This window comes from Trichosurus vulpecula, unplaced genomic scaffold, assembly GCF_011100635.1.
Source record: "Trichosurus vulpecula isolate mTriVul1 unplaced genomic scaffold, mTriVul1.pri scaffold_130_arrow_ctg1, whole genome shotgun sequence".
NCBI lineage: Eukaryota > Metazoa > Chordata > Mammalia > Diprotodontia > Phalangeridae > Trichosurus > Trichosurus vulpecula.
This window is the reverse complement of record NW_023494414.1, coordinates 1-21,627: the sequence shown is the minus strand read 5'-3', so window position 1 is coordinate 21,627 and position 21,627 is coordinate 1. Positions and strand designations below refer to the sequence as shown.

General features: G+C 38.1%; 1 pseudogene; it reads left to right on the top strand.

Annotated features, from left to right (window-relative positions):
* The first annotated feature begins 20,692 nt into the window (after window positions 1-20,692).
* LOC118833287 lies at window positions 20,693-21,236 on the top strand (annotated as a pseudogene).
* Window positions 21,237-21,627: the final 391 nt, after the last annotated feature.

The following is a 21,627-nucleotide window of genomic DNA, read 5'->3' as shown; positions in this document are numbered from 1 at the left end:
TCACGCTGCTCCCACACCAACTGGAAAAGGAAAGAGAGCTCTTCAAGCTGTCCTCTCCCCTCTTATAGAGTTTTTGACATCAAGCCCGCCTGAATGACCAGGGCCATTTTTTAAGTAAATTAAGGTTGAGGGAAAATAGGAAAGGTAGATAACAGAGTTTGGGGACAAATGGGAGTTAGCTAAGCCTCCCCTGTCCTGAGAATGATAGTTCCAGATGGTTTAAGCAAGTTGGAAAAGAGTGTGAGGAAGTATTTGGAAGGTTGAAAAATTATGTAGCTTGATTTGATAACTATTAGCTCAATGAAATTTGGGCAGTCTCATCTGAAGGATATTTATTTGCTATTTAAGATTTTATGAGACTACAATTTAATATTGTCTTAAGCTTTGATTACAGGAATAGATCACATGAAGCCAGTAATAGTATGGCAGGCATTACAAGCTGAGAACTTTAAAGGTGGATGTCTGTGCCTGGGAAACAGTTTTGAAGATGACCTTGGACACGGCCTAGGTAGGATCTTCCTGACTCTATTTCCCAATTCTGCTATTTCCTTTCTGAAAAGGAAAGTCCCCACCTGGTTACTCCTAAGCCCTGCTTTCAGCACCTGGTGACTATATGATTGGCTATCAGATATGACTCATGCCTGGAATCAAACAGAGCTAAGGATGTTCTTTCCTTCTGTTAAGATATATGACATTGTCCCTTTCTTTTCTTTCATAGCAAATTTATATTATCAAGAGCTTTTGTAAGCACTATGCTAAATCTGTTAGGTAATAGATGAATATTGAAATATCTCTGAGTTATTATAATAGGATACAGGTATGAATAGCTTACAATTTTAAAATATGTTCATGGCCAAATAAAACATTGAAATAATATAGGGATAACATCTTCCAAAAAGGTGAAATGATTAGACAAAGCAAGTAAGGCAAAGATGTAATGTGATCAATGTCTAATAAAAGGAAGGGATAGCGAATTTTGAAAAAGGCAACAGGATCAGATTGATTCCCCTAAGAATTATGTACAGATGTGTATGATTGGCTCCAAAATTTATCAATTCTGGAAATTTGAGCTGATAAGTGTGTTTTGGTAATAAGATCTTAAATTTGGATGCTAGCACAAGAAAATTGTATAGGATAGTGGTACAAGTGAAAATATATCCCCTTTGTAAAGGATCTGTAAGTTATAGTAAGTTAAAATTGTCTGAGAATTTCTAGATCTGAACCAGAGAAGCAGAACTCTCTTTTACTATCAAGGGACTGGATAACTTCAATCAGGCATCTGGGATTTAAAAGGGCTGCTTGAATGGACGTTGTAAATCTGTAACTGTAATTTAAAGTTACTTTGTATACAATGTGCAATTAAGTGCTGGAATTAAATCAGAAACATCTTTAAAATTTCTGGAACGTTTTATACATTTTTTAAATTTCTGGAGTGCAGTACCCGGGAGGCTCCTTGGGCTCTCCTTGAGTCTTCCAACTAGGTCTGGCCTTCCCCTGGGGCCATCAGCCTAGCATTATCATTGGGCCAGAATCTCTGCCTGAGCTTTGCCCTATATTGTTACTATCAAATTGCATGCCTTCCCCAGGCTCACCCCTGCTTAGTGTTTTGGTTGGCCCCCTCATTTTATTGCTATGCCCTATCAGGTCTTTCCTTTTTTTCAAAGATTTGAACACCTCCATAAAAGAAAGTGGGAAATGTAATACTGGGAAAATCAGTTACTGTTAGGAACCCCTGAGAAACCCCCTAGCTACTGACAAGCACCCCCAGAAAGAATGGACTCAGATCTCTTCGGCATTTAGCAGATATCCCTGGGACCCTGTGACTCCACCAAGGAATGTCAATAAGATTATCCCACTTAACGATAACCTGACAGAATCTTTTGATCAGCCAGGACCTTTGTTCCTGTTCCCCTCACCCTGTGACCTGGCCTGTAGGTTCCAGGTGATAATTAACCACTGTACCCCCACATGTCCTATATAAGTCACACCTTCACCCCAACACAGGGCCATTGATTTGGGTAGCAAGACCCCAATGGTTGCCGGCTAATCAATTCTCCATTTAAAACTTGTATTCTGTGGCGTGTCTCACTTGCTTCTGGTACAACAGAGTGATCTATAGTTTCAGGAGTTCTGTCCCAAAATCCAACTAACCAATTTCCAAACTTTTAATGAATAATCAATCCCAGAATCTGCTAAAATGTTTCAGCTCTATTTTTTTTTCAAGTCCGGTTGGCCAGACCAGACATTGAAAAATAAAAAAGAGTCTCTGTTTCCCTAACTGCAGCCTTAGAATTTTCTGGCTACCTGTGTTTCAGATTTTACATGGTATAGACATAGAGCACATGCTGTCACACAGACAATTAACAGACAATTAACAAAACAAATACAGAACAAATACAGACTGAGCTCAGAGTTTAAACAACAGAGAATTAGAAGCTTTCATGAGTTGGCTATTAGCACCCCTATGGTCTTTGCTGAAATATAGGTAAGTTGTAGCTACTGGATTCTCTTGCCTGACCACTTTAGTAACCCTGTCAAAAATGGAAATAAAGTTAGTCTACCTTGGCCTATTCTTGTTGAAGTGATATTGATTTTTTCAGATCCCTATTTCCTTTTTAGCTCTTCATTAGCTATCTCTTTAGTACTATACAGCACCTGTGGCCACTCTTCTCACACTTAGCATCCCCAGAATAGCTGCCTTACATTCAAGACACTCTGCGTGTCCATAGACACACAAAATGAGAGCTCAGGATCCCCCAGTGTTCTCTAGTCAATCAAAGGACACAAATTGTTCAAAGCAAAGGCATTACATGAATTAGCAAAATAAGATCTGTAATAGAACATTCCCCATAAGCCTAGAGCACATTCTCCCACAAATAGATTCTAAGCAGCAGGGGGAAGGGTGGGGGATGAGTATCCTTAGTAATCACACAAGAAGAGCCCACATAGGATGGAATATTGTGGAGGGGCAATTCATACCTCCAATGATGCTTCTGGTGATGGGGTCAAACTGCTCTCACTAACGCAGACATTGGCACATTGCTCCACTGGACTCACCACAGTTTCTTCTGTGACTGGCTCTGTTGCTCTTTGCTCCTGTCTTGTCTGTATTAATATCTTCACAGCCAGCTAGGGCATCTCAGCCACAGCCTACTAGGGTGTGATGGCTACTTTGAAGGAGGGAGTACTTGAACCTCAGTCTCATCTCTCATCGAAATTGGTTCAAAGAAGGGGAAATACCTGTGTGTATATATATATATATGTGTGTGTGTGTGTGTGTGTGTGTGTGTGTGTGTAAACACTTAAATGGGTAGAGAAATCTGTCTTACTCAACACAGAAGTAAGAGCAGGAGGTGATAACAGAAAGGGGGTTACACATGGAGGAGGGGGCAGATAAAGGCAGTGATCAGAAGCAAAAGAGACTTTAGAAGAGGGGCAAGATAAAGAGATGGATAAGGAAAAAGAGAAGAAAATAGGATAGAGAGGAATATCCAATTAGTAATCATAACTGCAAATGTGAATGGAAAAAATTCAAACATAAAACAGAAGCATAACGCATAATGGAATAGAAAACAAAAGTTATTTACAACAAAGACATTTGAAACAGAGAGATACACAGAATTAAAATTAGGGGGTAGAGAAGAATTATTATAGTTCAGCTAAAGTATAAAAATCAGGGGTAGCAATCACACTCTCAGACAAACCAAAAGTAAAAGCAGACCTAATTAAAAGAGGCAAGCAGTGAATCTACATCTTGCTAAAAGGTACCGTAGACAGTGAAGCAATATCAGTACTGAACAACTATGCAGCAAATGGCATAGCATCCAAATTCTTGAAGCAATAGTTAAATGTGTTTCAGGAGGAAAGAGACAGTAAAACCGTACAAGTAGGGGCTTCAACTTTCTCCTTCTGTAACCAGAATGGCCTCTGTTTTCTTTGAATGACTCAGCTTACCTCATTGAGCCTCTGGACGCTGTGGCTTGCTCTTCCGGGGCAGGAAGCCCAGAGAGCATGCCAGGAAGCAGACTTCCTGTGTGATGAGTCATGGGGATGGCTGAGGGGAGGTGTGTTAACCTGGTCTACGCTAGGGGGAGGGGCCAAGTCAAGAACCAATCGGCCCTGGTCATTCAGGCGGCACTCGATGATGTCAAAAACCCTATAAGAGGGGAGAGGACAGCTTGAAGAGTTCTCTTTTCCTTTTCCGGTTGGTGTGGGAGCAAGCGGGGAGCGTGACTCTGGGCCAGCCCTTGCTCTCGGGCGAGCCCAGATGTTGGTAACTATGAATTGTATTGGGTCTGTCTGTCGATATTTGTAATTTGTTTGTATTTTGGTTTTGAGGTTCGGGATGCTGGTTTGTTTTCCCCCGGACTAAATGAATGTTTTGAACCTCAGGGTGCTGGTTTTTTCCCCTGAAGTAAGTCAATGAATCTGTATTTGGTCTGTCTCTTGATGCTTGTCTTGTATGCTCCCCTGAACTAACTGAATGCTAACTGAATGCTGGCATTTTCCCCTGAACTAAATGAATGTTGTCTGTATGCTAACTGAATGCTGGATTAAAGTAAGCTGGTCAACCCCTTCACCGTGCTTTCCTTGTTTAAGCAGATAAAAAGAACCTGTGCTTTCCCGGCAGCCCCCTGGGTCCCGGCTGTGGGGGAGGGATCTTACGCCCCCACCGAAGCTGCTAGCTGGGTTGTTAAAACTCCTTCCAAACCTAGATAAATCTATGCATAAAATAAATAAGAAAAAGTTAAGGAGATAAATAGTATCTTTAAAAAGTTCGATATGATAGACTTCTGGAGAAAATTCAATCGAAATAGAAAGGAGCATCCTTTTCTCAGTTATATATGTCACCATTATAAAAACTAACTGTGTACTAGGGCATAAAACCCTCATAAGCAAATGTAGAAAAACATAAATATTAAATGGACCCTTTACAGAGCACAATGCAATGTAAATCACATTTTGTAAAAGGCTGTAGAAGCATAGATAAAAATGAATTGGAAATTAAATACTCTAACTCTATGGAATGAGTGGGTCAAAGAACAAATCATAGAAGCAATCAATAGCCTCACTAAAGAGAATTACACAATGCTACAACCTACCAAAATTTCTGGGATGCTACCAAAGGAGTACTTAGGAGAAATTTTCTATATCTAAATGTATCAGTAAAATAGAGAAAGAGGAGATCAGTAAATTGGGTATGCAGTGAAAAGAACAAATCAAAAATCTCCCAATTATACATCAAAATGGAAATCCTGAAAATTAAATGAGAGATTAATAAAATTGAAAATAATAAAACCATCAATTCCTAAATAAAACTAAGAGCTGGCTTTATGAACAAAAACAATAAAATAGATGAACCAGTTACTTTGTCAGAAAAAAAAGAAGAAGCAGCAGGAAAACAAAATGACCACACTCAAAAATGAAAAAAGTGAATGCGTAACCAATGAAGATGACATTAAAGCAATTATAAAGAGTTAATTTACCCAATTATATGCCAATAAAACTGACAATCTAAGTGAAATAGATGAATATTTACAAAAAATATAAACTGCCCATGTTAACAGAAGGGGAAATAGAATAATTAAGTAACTCTACTTTAGGAAAAAATATAGAACAAGCCATAATTCAGCTCCCTAAAGGAAAAAACCCCACAACCAGATGCATTTACAAGTGAATTCTACCAAATATTTAAAGAAAATGAACCCCAATATTTCTTGATTCTATTTGAAAAAAATAGGCAAAGAGGGAGTCCTACAAAATTCCTTTTATGGTACAAATATGGTTTTAATACCTAAATCAAAGAGAGCAAAACAGAAAAAAATATATAGACCAACTTCCTTAATGACTTTCAACACAAAAATGTGACATAAAATACTAGCAAGGACATTATAGCAACACAGATCACAAATATCATACAATATAACCAGGAAAGATTTATACCAAGTATGTGGGGCTGGTTCAATATTAGGAAAAATATACGCATATTTGACCATATCGATAACAAAAACAACAAAAATCATATGTTTATATGAATAGATGAAGAAAAAATCTTTTAACAAATTATGACACTATTAAAAACACTAGAAAATGTAGGAATCGATAGAGCCTTTCTTAAAATGATAAATAGCACCAAAATAAATAACACCAAAAGAAATCATTATCTGTAATGGAGATAAATTTGAAGCCTTCCCAATAACATCAAGGGTGAAGGGAGGATATCCATTACCATCATGATTATTCAGAATTGTATTAGAATGCATGCTAGAGCAATTCCATTTCCTTTTCCAATGGCAAACAGAGATTAAGTGACTTGCCCAAGGTCACAAGGTTAGGAATTTTCTGAGGCTGAATTTGAATCTCATTTCTTTTATTTTTAAATAGATTGGTAAAAAGGGAATGGCATAAAATTTCTTCATTTTAACATGACATTTGACAAAAATCTCTCATATTCCACTGAACAAGTTAGAGGAATGTGGGCTAGATGATAGTACAGTTAGATAGATTCAGAACTGATTGAATGACCAAACTGAAAGAGTAAACATTAAAGCAGCTAGGTAAACTAGAAGGAGGAGGTCTCTAGTGGAGTGTCCCAGGGATTTTTTTTTGTCTAATGCTTTTTGAAATATTTAGCATATAATCGGATGAAGGCATAGATCACAAGTTTATCAAATTTGCCATGGGAGACAATATCACATGGTAGAATAGAACATTGGACTCAGAGTCTGCAACACCCATACCCTGGACATTTTCTAGCTGTGTGACTTTGGGCAAGTCATTAACCCTCTGTCAACTGCAGTTTGCTGGTTTGTAAAGCGGGAATAGGAAGAGCAGATTATATCACAGGATTTTGCAGAGGATCAAAGATCATAGGTTTGTAGCATTTCTTAAAACTTAGAGTGCTCTATAAAGGCAAGCTATGATGATGATGACGACGAAGATGATGATGATGATTATCCAAAAACATGAAACTGGGAAGGAACATAGACACATTGAATGGCAGAACATGGGGTCAAAAGTAATAAGATGTAATTTAATAGCTTTATGTGTAAAGTATTTTACTTTTGTTTAAAAAAATCAAGGGTAAGAGTGAAGGAAGCAGAACCAAAAAGATGGAATTTGAGTTGAATCTTGAAGGAACCCAGGGAAGCTAAGAGGCTAAACGATGATGGGAAAAAAATGATCCAGGCAGAAAGTGATGGCATTTCAACTAACATTTATGGAATATCAATGACACACAGAACACTGTGCTAGTCACTAAGGATCCAAACATAAAATAAAGAGTCCCTGCCCTCAGTGAAGTTACATGCAGTAGCACAATCCAGTGACTGGTGAGGGAAGTGCACCTGCAACCCTGGTACATCAACTTCAAGCACACCTACTCTCTGTCTTAGGTTAGGTGAATTATCAGTGGGTCTCAGTTTTCTCATCTTTAAAATGAAAGGGTTGAAGCAGAAGGCCATGAAGTCCCTTAAATCTCTAGATCTATGTTCCTATGATTTTACCAGAGTCAAGTTGAAATCATGTGAAATAACATGCAAAGTGCTTCTAAATCTTCAAGTGCTATATCAAAGCGAGCCATTCTTATTAAATAACATTTTTGTCACAAAAAAGACTCCTAGTGAAGAATTGAGGAGTGAGGAGTGGAAAAGATTCAATGGAAAATGACATCAATATTTTTGGTGACATCAACATCTTAAAGAATATCAACAAAACTTTTTGAGGAAGTAACAGAGTCATGAAGTCAAATTAGAGGCAGCAATACAGAACAGATTGAGAACCAGCCTCAGAGTCAGGAGGCCCTGAGTCAGGAAGACTCAGACTCCTACTGGCTGAGTGCGCCTGTGCAAGTCACTGAGCCTGTTAGTGGCCCCAGGAAACTCTTCAAGCAGAATGACTGATGAAGCACAGTGTTAAATGGAGCTGCCTCATACAGGCTTCCTTACACCAGTGATGTCATAGGTACAGACTCAGACTCATTACAAAGATGCTCTCTGCACATCATCACATCATGACAATCTAACTCACCTTTCCCTCATCCAAATTTCATTTCAGTTCTGGAAATACTAATCAAGTGAACACACCATTCCTGTGAAATGAGATTCAATAAGTTGCCCCAGGACACTAGCCATCATTCCTGTGGCTTCCCAGACCAAAACACCCCTTGCTGGCGACCTCTTCCCTATATGTGTTATATTCCTGTATTAAAACACAAGCTCTTGGGGATACACACAGGGTAAAGATAAAAAGCTGGAGTAAAATATGTTGTGCTTCAGCTAAAGTAAAAAAAGCAGGGGTAGCAATCCTAAATCTCAGAAAAAGCAAAAGCAAAGATAGATCTAATTAAAAGAGATAAGGAAGGAAACTATATCCTGATAAACGCCACCATAGACAATGAAGCAATACCACTATTTAACATATATGCACCAAGGGGTACAGCATACAAATTCTTAGAGGAGAAGTTAAGGGAGTTACAGGAAGAAATAGACAGCAAAACTATACTAGTGGGGGACCTCAACCTCCCCTTTCTGAACTTGATAAATCTAACCTCAAAGTAAACAAGAAAGAAGTTAAGGAGGTTAATAGAATTTTAGAAAAGGTAGATATGATAGCCCTCTGGAGAAAACTGAATGGAGATAAAAAGGAATGTACTTTTTCTCAGTGTTACATGGCACACACTCAAAAACTGACCATGTACTAGGGCATAACAACCTCACAATCCAGTGCAGAAAGGCACAAATAGTCAAAGCATCCTTTTCAGATCATGATGCAATAAAAATTATTTGTGATAAAGGACCATGAAAAGATAAGCTAAAAATTAATTGGAAACTAGATAATCTAATCCTAAAGAATGAGTGGGTCAAAGAACAAATCATAGAAACAATTAATAACTTCACTGAAGAGAATGACAATAAGGAGACAAGATACCAAAACTTATGGGATACAGCAAAAGCAATTCTTAAGGGCAGTTTTATATCTTTAAATGCTTACATAAATAAAATAGAGAAAAAGGAGATCTATGAATTGGGCATGCGACTGAAAAGTTAGAAAAAGAACAAATTAAAAATCCCCAATTAAAAACCCAATTAGAAATACTGAAAACCAAAGGCATGATTAATAAAACTGAAATCAAGAAAACTATTGAACTAATAAATAAAATTAAGAGCTGGTTTTATGGAAAAAAACAATAAATTGATAAACCTTTGGTCAATTTGATTTAAAAAAGAGAAGAAAACCAAATTACCAGCATCAAAAATGAAAAGGAATGAAGAGGAAATTGAAAAAAAATTAGGAATTATTTTGCCCAATTGTACACACAAATTTGACAACTTTAGGGAAATGAATGAATACTTACAAAAATATATATTGCCCAGGTTAACAGAAGAGGAAGTAAAATTCCTAAATAACCCCATCTCAGAAAAAGAAATTGAGAAAGCCATCAATGAACTCCCTAGGAAAAGCTCTCCAGAGCCAGATGGTTTTACATGTGAATTGCATCACACATTTAAAGAACAATTAATTACCATACTTTATGGAATATTTGGGAAAATAAGCAAAGGAGTCCTACCAAATTCTTTTTATGACACAAATACAGTACTAATACCTAATCCAGGAAGACTCAAAACAGAGAAAGAAAATTATAGACCAATTTCCCTAATTCATATTAATGCAAAAATTTTAAAATATTAGCAAAAAGGTTGCAGCAACTTATCACAAGAATAATACACTATGACAAGATAAGATTTATTCCAGGAATGCAAGGCTGGTTCAATATTAGGAAAACTATCAGCATAATTGATCATATCAACAACAAAACTAACAGAAAGCACATGACTATCTCAATAGATGCAGAAAAAGCCTTCGACAAAATACAACACCCATTCCTATTGAAAACACTAGAAAGAATAGGAATAAATGGAGTCTGCCTTAAAATTATAAATAGCATCTACATAAAACCATCAGCAAGCATTATATGTAATGGGGATAAGCTAGATGCGTTCCCAATAAGATCAGGGGTGAAACAAAGATGTCCATTATCACCACTATTATTCAGTTTGGTACTAGAAATGTTAGCTGCGGCAAGAAGAGAAGAAAAAGAAATTGAAGGAATTAGAACAGGCAAAGAATAACTAAGTTATGACTCTTTGCAGATGATGTGATGATTTACTTAGAGAATCCTAGAGAATCAAGTAAAAACCTACTTGAAATAATAAAAAAAAACTTTAGCAAAGTTGCAGGATATAAAATAAACTCACATAAATCTTCAACATTCCTATATATTACTAACAAATCCCAACTGCAAAAGATAGAAAGGGAAATTCCATTTGAAGTTACCATAGATACTATAAAATATTTGGGAGTCTATCTGCCAAGACAAACCCAGGGCCTATATAAACACAATTACAAAACACTTTTCACACAAATAAAATAACACCTAAATAAATGGAGAAACATCAGTTGCTCGTGGGTAGGCCAAGCTGATATAATGAAAATGACAATTCTATGTAAATTAATTTACTTATTTAGTGCCATACCAATCAAACTACCAAAAATTATTTTACAGAGCAGGATAAAATAATAGCAAATTTCATCTGGAAGAACAAAAAGTCCAGAATATCAAGGGAATTAATGAAAAGAAATGCTAGGGAAGGTGGCCTAGCCATGCCAGATATTAAACTGCATTATAAAGCAGCAGTCATCAAAACTACTTGGTACTGGCTAAGAAACAGAGTGGTGAATCAGTGGATGCGGTTAGGTACACAAGACACAATAGTCAACAACTATAGCAATCTACTCTTTGATAAACTCAAAGAATCCAGCTTCTGGGTTAAGAATTCATTATTTCACAAAAACTGCTGGGAAAACTGGAAAATAACATGGCAGAAACTGGGCATCGACCAATATCTTACACTGTATACAAAAATAAAGTCAAAACGGGTTCATGATTTAGGAATGAATGCTGATACTATAAGCAATTTGGGAGAGCAAGGAATAGTTTACCTGTCAGATTTATGGGAAAGGGGAGAATTCATGAACCAACAAGAGAAAGAGAGCACTACAAAATGTAAAATGGATAATTTCGATTATGTTAAATTGAATTTTTTTTGTATAAACAAAGCCAATGGAACAAAGATTAGGAGGGAAGCAAAAAATTAGGAAAAAATCTTTACAACCAGTGTCTCTTATAAAGGCTTCATATCTAAAATATACAGAGAGCAGAGTCAAATTTATAGGAATACAAGTCATTCCCCAATTGAGAAATGGTCAAAAGATACGAACAGGCAATTTTCAGAGGAAGAAATTGAAGATATCTATAGTCATACGAAAAGTGCTCTAAATCACTACTGATTAGAGAAATGCAAATCAGAACAACTCTTGGGTACCACATCTCTCCGGTCAGATTGGCTAATGTGACAAAATAGGAAAATTTTAAATGCTAGAGAGGATCTGGGAAAATTGGAACACTTACATTGTTGGTGGAGTTGTGAACTGATCCAACCATTCTGGAGAGTAACTTGGAACTATGCCCAAAGGGCTATAAAATTGTGCATACCCTTTGACACAGCAATACCACTTCTAGGGCTATATCCCAAAGATATCATACAAGTGGGAAATGGACCCGTATGTTGAAAAATATTTATAGCAGGGAGCGCGGAGCCAAGATGACAGTTGGAAAACAGGGACTGGTGTGAGCTCCCTGCCAGGTCCCTCCAAAAACCTATAAAAATGGCTGTGAACAAATTCTAGAACTGCAGAACCTACAAAATAGCAGAAGGAAGCAGGGCTCCAGCCCAGGACAGCCTGGATAGTCTCTGGGTGAGGTATGCAGCATGGAGCTGGGGGCGAAGGGGAGTGTTGCCCAATGTGGACCAACCAGACCAGGAGACGGACAGAACAGGCCCTAGCACCGTGAATCAGGGAGCTGTGGCAGTTACCAGACTTCTCAACCCTACAAACACCAAAGACAACAGAGAAAATTAGTGGGAAAAGCTGTGGGGACAGAATGAAAGGAGTTCACAGTTTGGCCACCAACCTGGGGGCAGCGGAGGTGGTGCAGCTACAGAACTACAGCTGCAGTTGCTTCTGGCCCCAGGTCCACCTGGTGGGAGGAATTAAGTGGCCGATCAGAGCAGGAGTGCAGAGCCTGCTTAAGATTTGGGTCAGGTCCAGGCTGGTGGTTCTTGGGGGAGGAGGAGTGCTGGGGTGGCAGAGCTAACTGTGTAGAAAAAGCTCTGAAAACAACAGCACATCCCCTCAAGCTTGGAACAAAGTACTCTCTACTCTACAAGCAGTCATACCCCAACAAAAAACTCAAAGGTCAAATAAGTTGGCTGGGAACATGAACAGGCAGTGGAAACATACTCAGATTCAGTCTCAGACTTTGGAATCTTTCCTTGGTGACAAAGAAGACCAAAACATACAGCCAGAAGAAGTCAACAAAGTCAAAGAGCCTACATCAAAAGCCTCCAAGAAAAATATGAATTGGTCTCAGGCAATGGAAGAGCTCAAAAAGGATTTGGAAAAGCAAGTAAGAGAAATAGAGGGAAACTTGGGAAGAAAAATGAGAGCAATGCGAGAAAACCATGAAAAAAAGTCAATGACTTGCAAAAGAGACCCAAAAAATACTGAAGAAAATAACACCTTAAAAATAGCCTAACACAAATGGCAAAAGAGCTCCAAATAGCCAATGAGGAGAAGAATGCCTTGAAAGGCAGAAGTAGCCAAATGGAAAAGGAGGTCCAAAAGACCACTGAAGAAAATACTACCTTAAAAATTAGATTGGAGCAAGTGGAAGCTAGTGACTTTATGAGAAATCAAGATATTATCAAACAGAACCAAAGGGATGAAAAAAGGAAGACAATGTGAAATATATCACTGGAAAAACCACTGACCTGGAAAGTAGATCCAGGAGAGATAATGTAAAAAATATTGGACTACTTGAAAGCCATGCTCAAAAAAAGAGCCTAGATATCATCTTTCAAGAAATTATCAAGGAGAACTGCCCTGATATTCTAGAGAGAGCCAGAGGGTAAAATAGAAATTGAAAGAATCCACCAATAGCCTCCTGAAAAAGATCCCCAAAAGAAAACTCCTAGAAATATTGTTGCCAAATTCCAGAGCACCCAGATCAAGGACAAAATACTGCAAGCAGCCAGAAAGAAACAATTTGAGTATTGTAGAAACACAATCAGGATAACACAGGATCTAGCAGCTTCTACGTTAAGGGATCTAAGGGCTTGGAATACGATATTCCGGAGGTCAATGGAGGTAGGATTAAAACCAAGAATCACCTACCCAGCAAAACTGAGCATCATCTTCCAAGGCAAAATATGGATTTTCAATAAAATAGAGGACTTTCAGGCTTTCTCAGTGAAAAGACCAGAGCTGAATAGAAAATTTGACTTTCAAACACAAGAATCAAGAGAAGCATGGAAAGGTAAACAAGGAAGAGAAATCATAAGGGACTTACTAAAGTTGAACTGTTTTGTTTACATTCCTACATAGAAAGATGATATGTATGATTCATGAGACCTCAATATTAGGGTAGCTGAAGGGAATATGCATATATATATATATATATATATATATATATATATATATATATGTGTGTGTGTGTGTGTGTGCGCGCGTGTGTGTTTATGTGTATGTGTGTGTATGTATATATGTATGTGTGTGTATATATATGTATATATATGTGTGTGTGTATATATATATACACATATATACATATATACATATATATATATATATATATATATATATATATATATATATATATATATATATATATATATATATATGAACAGAGGGCACAGGGTGAGTTGAATATGAAGGGATGATATCTAAAAAATAAAATCAAATTAAGGGATGAGAGAGGAATACATTGAGAGAGGGAGAAAGGGAGAGATAGAATCAGGTAAATTATCTCCCATAAAAGTGGCAAGAAAAAGCAGTTCTGTAGGAAGGGAAGGGGGGGTAGGTGAGGGGAAATTAGTGAATCTTGCTCTCATTGGATTTGACCTGAGGAGGGAATACTATACACACTCAGTTGGGTATCTTACCCCACAGGAAAGAAGGAGGAAGAAGATTTAAAAGGGGGATGATAGAAGGGAGGGCAGATAGGGGGAGGAGGTATTTAAAAAGAAACACTTTCGAAAAGGGACAGGGTCAAGGGAGAAATTTGAATAAAGGGGAATAGGACAGGAAGGAGCAAAATACAATCAGTCTTTCACAAGATGAGTATTGTGGAAGGGTTTTACATAATGATACTCATGTGGCCTATGTTGAATTGCTTGCCTTCTTAGGGAGGGTGAATGTGGAGGGAAGAGGGGAGAGAACTTGGAACTCAAAGTTTTAAAAACAGATGTTCAAAAAATTTTTTTTCCATTCAACTAGGAAATAAGATACACAGGCAATGGGGCATAGAAATTTATCTTGCCCTACAAGAAAGTAAGGGAAAAGAGGATGGGAAGGGAGTGGGGTGACAGAAGGGAGGGTGACTGGGGAATGGGGCAACCAGAATATATGCCATCTTGGAGTGAGTGGGAGGGTAGAAATGGGGAGAAAATTCATAATTCAAACTCTTGTGAAAATCAATGCTGAAAACTAGTTATATTAAATAAATTAAACAAATACATTTAAAAATATTTATAGCAGTTCTCTTTGTGATGGCAAAGCATTGAAAATCAAGAAGATGCCTATCAATTGGGGAAAGGCTAAACAAATTGTGGTTTATGGATGTAATGGAATACTATCATGCTATAAGAAATAGGGAAGATATGGACTTCATTACAACCTGGAAAGACTTATATGATCTGATGTTGAGTGAGGGGAGCAGAACCAGGAGATCATTGTACATGGTTACAGACACATGGTATTTATAAGGAGTAAGTTTGATAGACTTGACTCCTCTCATCAATACAAGGTTCAAAGACAGCCCCAAAAGACTCATGATGGAAAAAGCTATGCACATCCAGAGAAAGAATTATGGAGTGTGAATACAGAGTGAGGCAAACTATTTGCTCTATTTTTTTCCTCCTTTTTTTGGTTTCGTTTCTCCTCTCTCACAATTCATTCCATTTGGTTATAATTCTTTTTTACAAGTGGACTATTATATAAATAAGTTCAATGTGAAGGTAAATGTGGAACCTACATTGGATGACATGCTGTGTTGAGTTGGGACGGGGGAGTAGATGAAGGTGGAGAAAATTTGGAACTCCAAAACCTGTGGAACTAAGTGTTGTAAACTAAAAATAAAAAAAAAATAAATTAAAAAAAACACAAGCTCTTTGAAGGATATCAGAAAATATTGATTATTTTACTTCAGTGGATGCCGAAGAAATACCTTGAAATCCATTCTTTCATGAGATAATTCTTGTATTTATATCCTTAACACTTAGCATAGGGCCTACCACGTAGTAAGCACTTTGCGAATACTATTTCATTCATTCAAAATAAGAGAAGTTTGAACTATCCCTAATGCTGCAGGTAAACAGCCATTTATCACATAGACCTAATTCTATCAAGGAATTCTACTGTAGAACAATCTCATGAAAGGCTTAAGGTCTTTGCTTGGCATCTCCTGAAGGAAAATGATCATTATTTTCTGACAGCAATATCCCTGTTTCTTCACTCAGAAGGGCAAAAGACCATAATTTCATTTTGTTGTGTATTCTTTGTCACAGAAATAGAACCAAACTGTCATATTCAAGCCCTATACTTAAGAACTCTGGCTGAGTCCAGAAACTGAAGGGGCTTTTTTCTGTTTTTCTGCAAGTCTTCCATTGCTATATGTAATATTTATTACTTGCTCCTAAAGCACAGTATAATGTATTTAGCAGGGTTGTAATTGGGAGGCTGTCATCCTGATATCTTGACTCAGTGTCTAAGTTATGATTTGTAAACAGGTCATCATGTTCTGGCTTCCACCTTTCATACAGTTGAAGTTTTTATGGCACTTCATTTATTACTGCATTTGGGGGCTTTTCCCCTATTGGAACCCTACAGTAATATAAAATAATACTGGCTAATGTTTAATAAACGGGCTTTCAAAAAATTTATTTTACCACACACTCTTAAGTTTAATCTTCATTATTTACATTTTAAAGCCTATATAAAACAATAAAGTAAGCCCTGATTTGTAGGATTTTTTTTCAAAACCGCAAAGCAGCCTGGCAGAAATTGGGCACAGACATGTCTTATACCATTTATCAAGATAAGGTCAAAATGGATGCATGACTTAGATATAAAGGGAAATATCCTAAGTTAGAATAACATGGAACATATTGCCTATCAGGCTTATGGATAGGAGAAGAATTTATGAATGAATAAGAGATAGAGAGCACTGTGATATGTAAAATGGATAATTTTGATTACATTAAATTAAATGGTTATGTATAAATAAAATCAATGTAGCCAAGATAAGAAGGAAAGCAGAAAATTATAGACAGTTTCTCAGGTAAAGGTCTCATATTTCAAATACATAGAGAACTTTTCCAAGTTTATAAGAATGAGTCATTCTGCAATTGATAAATGGTGAAAGGATATGAATAGGTAGTTTTTTGATGAAGAAATCAAAACTGTACATAGTCACATGAAAAAATCCTCCAAATCATTCTTAATTAGAGAAACGCAAATTAAAACGCCTTTGAGACATCATCTCACACTTATCAGATTGGCTAAAGTGATAGAAGTGGAAAATGACAAATGTTGGGGGGGCAGGAATGCAGAAAAATTGGGACACTAATTCATTTTTGGTAGAACTGTGAACTGGTCCAATCATTTTGGAGAGTAATCTGGAATTATGCACAAGAGTATGTATATACCCTTTGACCCAGCAATAGCATTATTACATCTGTTTATCAAGGTGATTAGGGAAAGAGGAAAAGAACCTATATGTTCTATAATATTTATAGCAGCTCTCTTTGTGGTAGAAAAGAAATGGGAATTGTGAGGACGCCCATCAATGGGGCAATGGCTAAACAAGTTGTGGTATATGATTGTGATGGAACACTACTGTGTTGTAAGAAATGACGTGTAGGCTGATTTTTGAAAAAAAAAACATGGAAAGACATGCATGAAATAACAAAGAGTGAAATGCATGGAACCAAGAGAAAGTTGCATAAATTATAGCAATATCATTCGAAATATACTGTGAATAACTAAATTATTCTGAATATTATAAATACTCAAATCAAGCACAAAAAACCTATGAAAGAAGATGCTGTCCATCTCCAGAGAAAGAACTGATTAATAGAAGTATACATAGTATAGTTTTACATATAAATGTATGTGTGTGCACATATTTATATACATACATATATGTGTATATATACACACATGTGTGTATGCGTGTGGGTAGCCTTTTCTAGGGTGGGGTGGAGAGAGAGCAAGTGAGACAGTTCAGAACTTGAAATTGTAGCCAGAATGGACTTTGTTTTCTTTGAATGACTCAGCTTACCTCATTGAGCTTCCCTGGACACTGGGGCTTGCTCTTCCAGGGCAGGAAGCCCAGCGACCATGCCAGGAATCAGAGAACTTCCTGTGTGACTGTGTATAGTCATGGGGCTGGCTGAGGGGAGGTGTGTTAACCTGGTCTACGCTAAGGGGAGGGGCCAAGTCAAGAACCAATCGGCCCTGGTCGTTCAGGCGGCGCTTGATGATGTCAAAAATTCTATAAGAGGGGAGAGGACAGCTTGAAGATCCTCTCTTCCTTTTCCGGTTGGAGCCAGAGACGCCTACAGCCAAAGCTGAGCTGCCGGTGGCAGAGCTGACTGGAGGCTAGTGGGTAATCTTACCGTAGAGGGGAATCATGTATACGATTTTGCCTTATACTATCTCACTTCTCTGTGGCCTCCTGGTTACCCTTGTAAGGCAGACTTATTGGGCCTGGAAGCTTTTGATGAAAATATCAAAATGGGGATGCTGGTTTGTGGGCTTGTTACTGTGGAGTGTAAATACATGCTTTAGTTCTCCTGCCTTCTGCCTAGAGAATTCGTTATATCCTGTGGTTCCAGACCTTTTAGGCACATATGAGATTCTCTTTGAAATCATAAATTCTGCCTTCCTAATATAGAAATGTAACCAAAAAAACCTTAATTTTAAAGAAGAGGTCCACAAGGAATCATTTGGAAGGGTTGAAGAAGGGGTAGAAAAAGAGATAATAGATCTTGGGATGTGAAGAGTCTGGAGGACCCCTTGGGTGGCAGGACAATTGGGTATATCAATGACAATCTACAATGGGACTAAGCCACAGGTTAATAATTATTCTACTCACATATGCTATGGAAACAAGATAAAGCCTAGTTAACTGAAGTGAAGCATCTTCTGGATCACTCTGAATTTCCTTTTTTCCTTTCAAATACTTTCAAAGAATTGGCTAATTTTAATTAAAGTTGGCAGCCAGTGTGGTATAGAGGAAGGGCACAGGGTTTGGACTAAGGTGACCTGGGTTGGAATTGTGACTCTGCTATTTAAAATCTAGGTCACTTTGGTAGGTCACTTCCTCCTTCTGGTCCCAGCTTCCTTATCTATAAAATGTTCAAGTAGACAATGTGATTCCTATGGAATATTCTATGTGATTCTCTAAGCCTCAGTTTCCTTATATATGAAAGGAAGATAATAGTACTAATATCACCTTCATCGCTGGATTGTTGTGAGGAAAACATTTTGTAAATTTGAAAGTGACATATAAGTGTGATTGATTATTATTATTGTTTAATTATTAATTTCACATACAACATATTATATGATAAAATATTATTATTTTATAATAATAAAATACATTATATATTTCACTGCCAAAAAGTATTAATAGACATCTTCATCTAAATTTGATGATCACTTCATCATCAACTGTGACTGCAATGAATGAGACAGTTTGCAGAACCATTCGTTCTCTTAGAGACCAACACCACAATGAGAGGAAGTGTTCCTTGATGGTGTCAAACAAAAGATGAATACAATTTAACTTTTGCTCTATTATCACTTTCCAGGGTAACCTGAAAGTAATCCTAGCACTTTGGGATACCTCACTTTTTTTCCCCAGCATTGCTCACTATAAATGACCTGTGTGCATACATTTTCTTTTCTAAGAAAATAACCAAAGCCAGAACCACAGAGCTGGCTTGCAGCCCCGTGAATCTTCTGACTTTGTTGCATGTTTCAGAAGATGTATCCTAGCTGATAAACCTCAATACCATTGCATCAAAGAAAATAAACGGTTGGCATTTCATGGGGATCATTTCTTAATATTTAAATATTGCATTGGGTGCAGTGGATAGAGTGCTGGGCATGGAGTCAGGAAGACTGATCTGACCTCAGCCACTTCCTAGCTATGTGACCTTGAGCAAGTCACTTAATCCTGTTGGCCTCAGTTTCCTTATCTGTAAAATGAGCTGAAGAGGAAAATGGCTATCTACTGCAGCTTCTTTGCCAAGAATACCTCAAATGGGGTCACAAGGAGTTGGACATCACTGAAATGACTGAAAAACAACAACTATTGCATTATAAACCTTCCTTCACCCTTAATTGCCCTTCCTAGCTGCCTGACACATAGTGTGATTTAGACTTGCATAGCTCCTTCTCTTGTTTTGTAACTAAGGTCACTGTGATTTCAAAGACTGGATCAAAAGATCCACTGTGGTTGGCAGAAGCCTTGGGGAAGCTGGTCTAAACCAATGCTAAGGACTTGGCAGAAGCTGAATCAGTTTCTGAAGAGCTGCCCTTTTGCAAAATGGCCGAGTGGAGCTAGTCTGGGGCAGCACACACTTCCCCTGTCTATTCTTTCTTCTTTTTGCTCACCCCCCCACTTCTGCTCACCATCTCCTTCTATTTAATACATTTTTTTTTAATTGGCAAGCATTTTTTCTCTCTCTTCCACCTCCTCAACCAAAATTAATAAAGATTAAAGAAAAAAAATTTAAAAAACTGCACCCATGTAACAAATACTCATAGTCAAAAAAAACCAATTTCTGCCTTAGCCATGTCCAAAGCTGCATCTCCCATTCTTCACCTGAGTCCACCACTTGGCTATCAGCATGTTCCATTATCAGTGCTCTGGAATCCCATTCAGTAATGGTATTAATCCAAGCCCTTAAGCCTTTCAAAGTAGTCTTTAAAATGTTGTTGTTAGTGAACACCACCTTCTCTTGTCAATTTCTGGTCTCTTTATCATTTCCCATCCCCTTCCCCTTCAAAACCTTTTAGGAAAACATTTTTGGTCATCTATTTTCACCTTGGTATACATTTTAGTCACTATTTTTCTCTCCAAGAGTGCAAGCCATGTTCCTAATTGTAAAATACAAAGGCCTTGACCTCTGTTATTTTTATTTCAGACCTAGAAAGTTTGGGAAGTAATTTGGGGGTTTTCCATGCATCTTTGAAATTACACCACCTCTGCCTGCGTCTTACTTCCTTCTGGGACCACAGATCTAGACCTAAAAGAGGATTCAGAGGCTAGTCAGTTCAAAATATTTACTTTACTCATAAACAAAGTGAAACCCAGAGAGTTTCAATGACTCACCCAAAGTCACACATGCAATAAGCATCAGATGCAGGATTTGAACTCAGGTCCTCTGACTCCAGAGGCCTTTCCACTCTATTGAGCTGAGTCCCTGTGTGTTCTCTCTTATGATAGCTCCAGGAATTAAGCTGTCTAGGACCACCCTCTGGTTGTTACCATGATCTTAAGCTTTGAATGCTGAAGAGAATCACAGAATTTTGAAACTAGAAGCTGACCAGTTTCCAGACTGTGATTCCGATGAGGATGAAGACTTCAAGAAACAGGATGCTGAGATGAAAGTGAGCATCCCCTTTGCTGTGATTGGCTCCAGTAGCATGGTGAGGGACAGCGCTGCCAGGCCAGTGAGGGGTTGCCTCTACCCCTGGGGAGCAGCAGAAGTGGAAAATCCTCATCACTGTGACTTCCTCAACCTGAGACGTATGTTGGTATAGACCCACTTACAGGTCCTGAAGGAGGTGACCCATGACCTGCTCTATGAAGACTACCAAGCCCATTGTCTTCAGAGCCTGGCCTGCCCTGGGGCCCGGGAATGAGCCAGTCGAAGTTGTCCCACCAGAGTGCCACTGAAATACCCCTCCCTATGCTGCCCCTGGCATAGACAGAGAAATGTATCAGAGAAAAGGATGAGGAGCTGCGCCAGATGCAGAAGATGCTGGAGAAGATACAGGCCCAGATGCAGCAGAGCCAGAGAGAGCAGTCTGATGTCCTCTGAACCCACATCTTCCTCTTCCCCACTCTTTTTTTTTACACCCTGGAGACCTTCTCTCCCAGTTTCTCAGGACCCAAGCAAATTGCTCAGCACTCACCTCCCTTGACTCCCTCCCAAAACGTCCCTGGCTGAGCTCTAACCCTTAGCTTATCTCACCCCACTGAGGCTCATTTCCTTCTGCACAGATATTTGGGAATTCTACTGCCCTCCCTGCAGCTTCCTCATCCCCATTTCCCATTCCCACAATCCTCTATTCCGTCTGATCTTGTGCAACACAAACACTCTTCTCCATTTCTTCTGCTCCTTGTTCAGTTGGTCACCTAACTGTCAAGGCTGATCTTCTTCACAACAAACATTTATTAAGCGCTTACTGTGTACCCCCAATGTCTTGAAA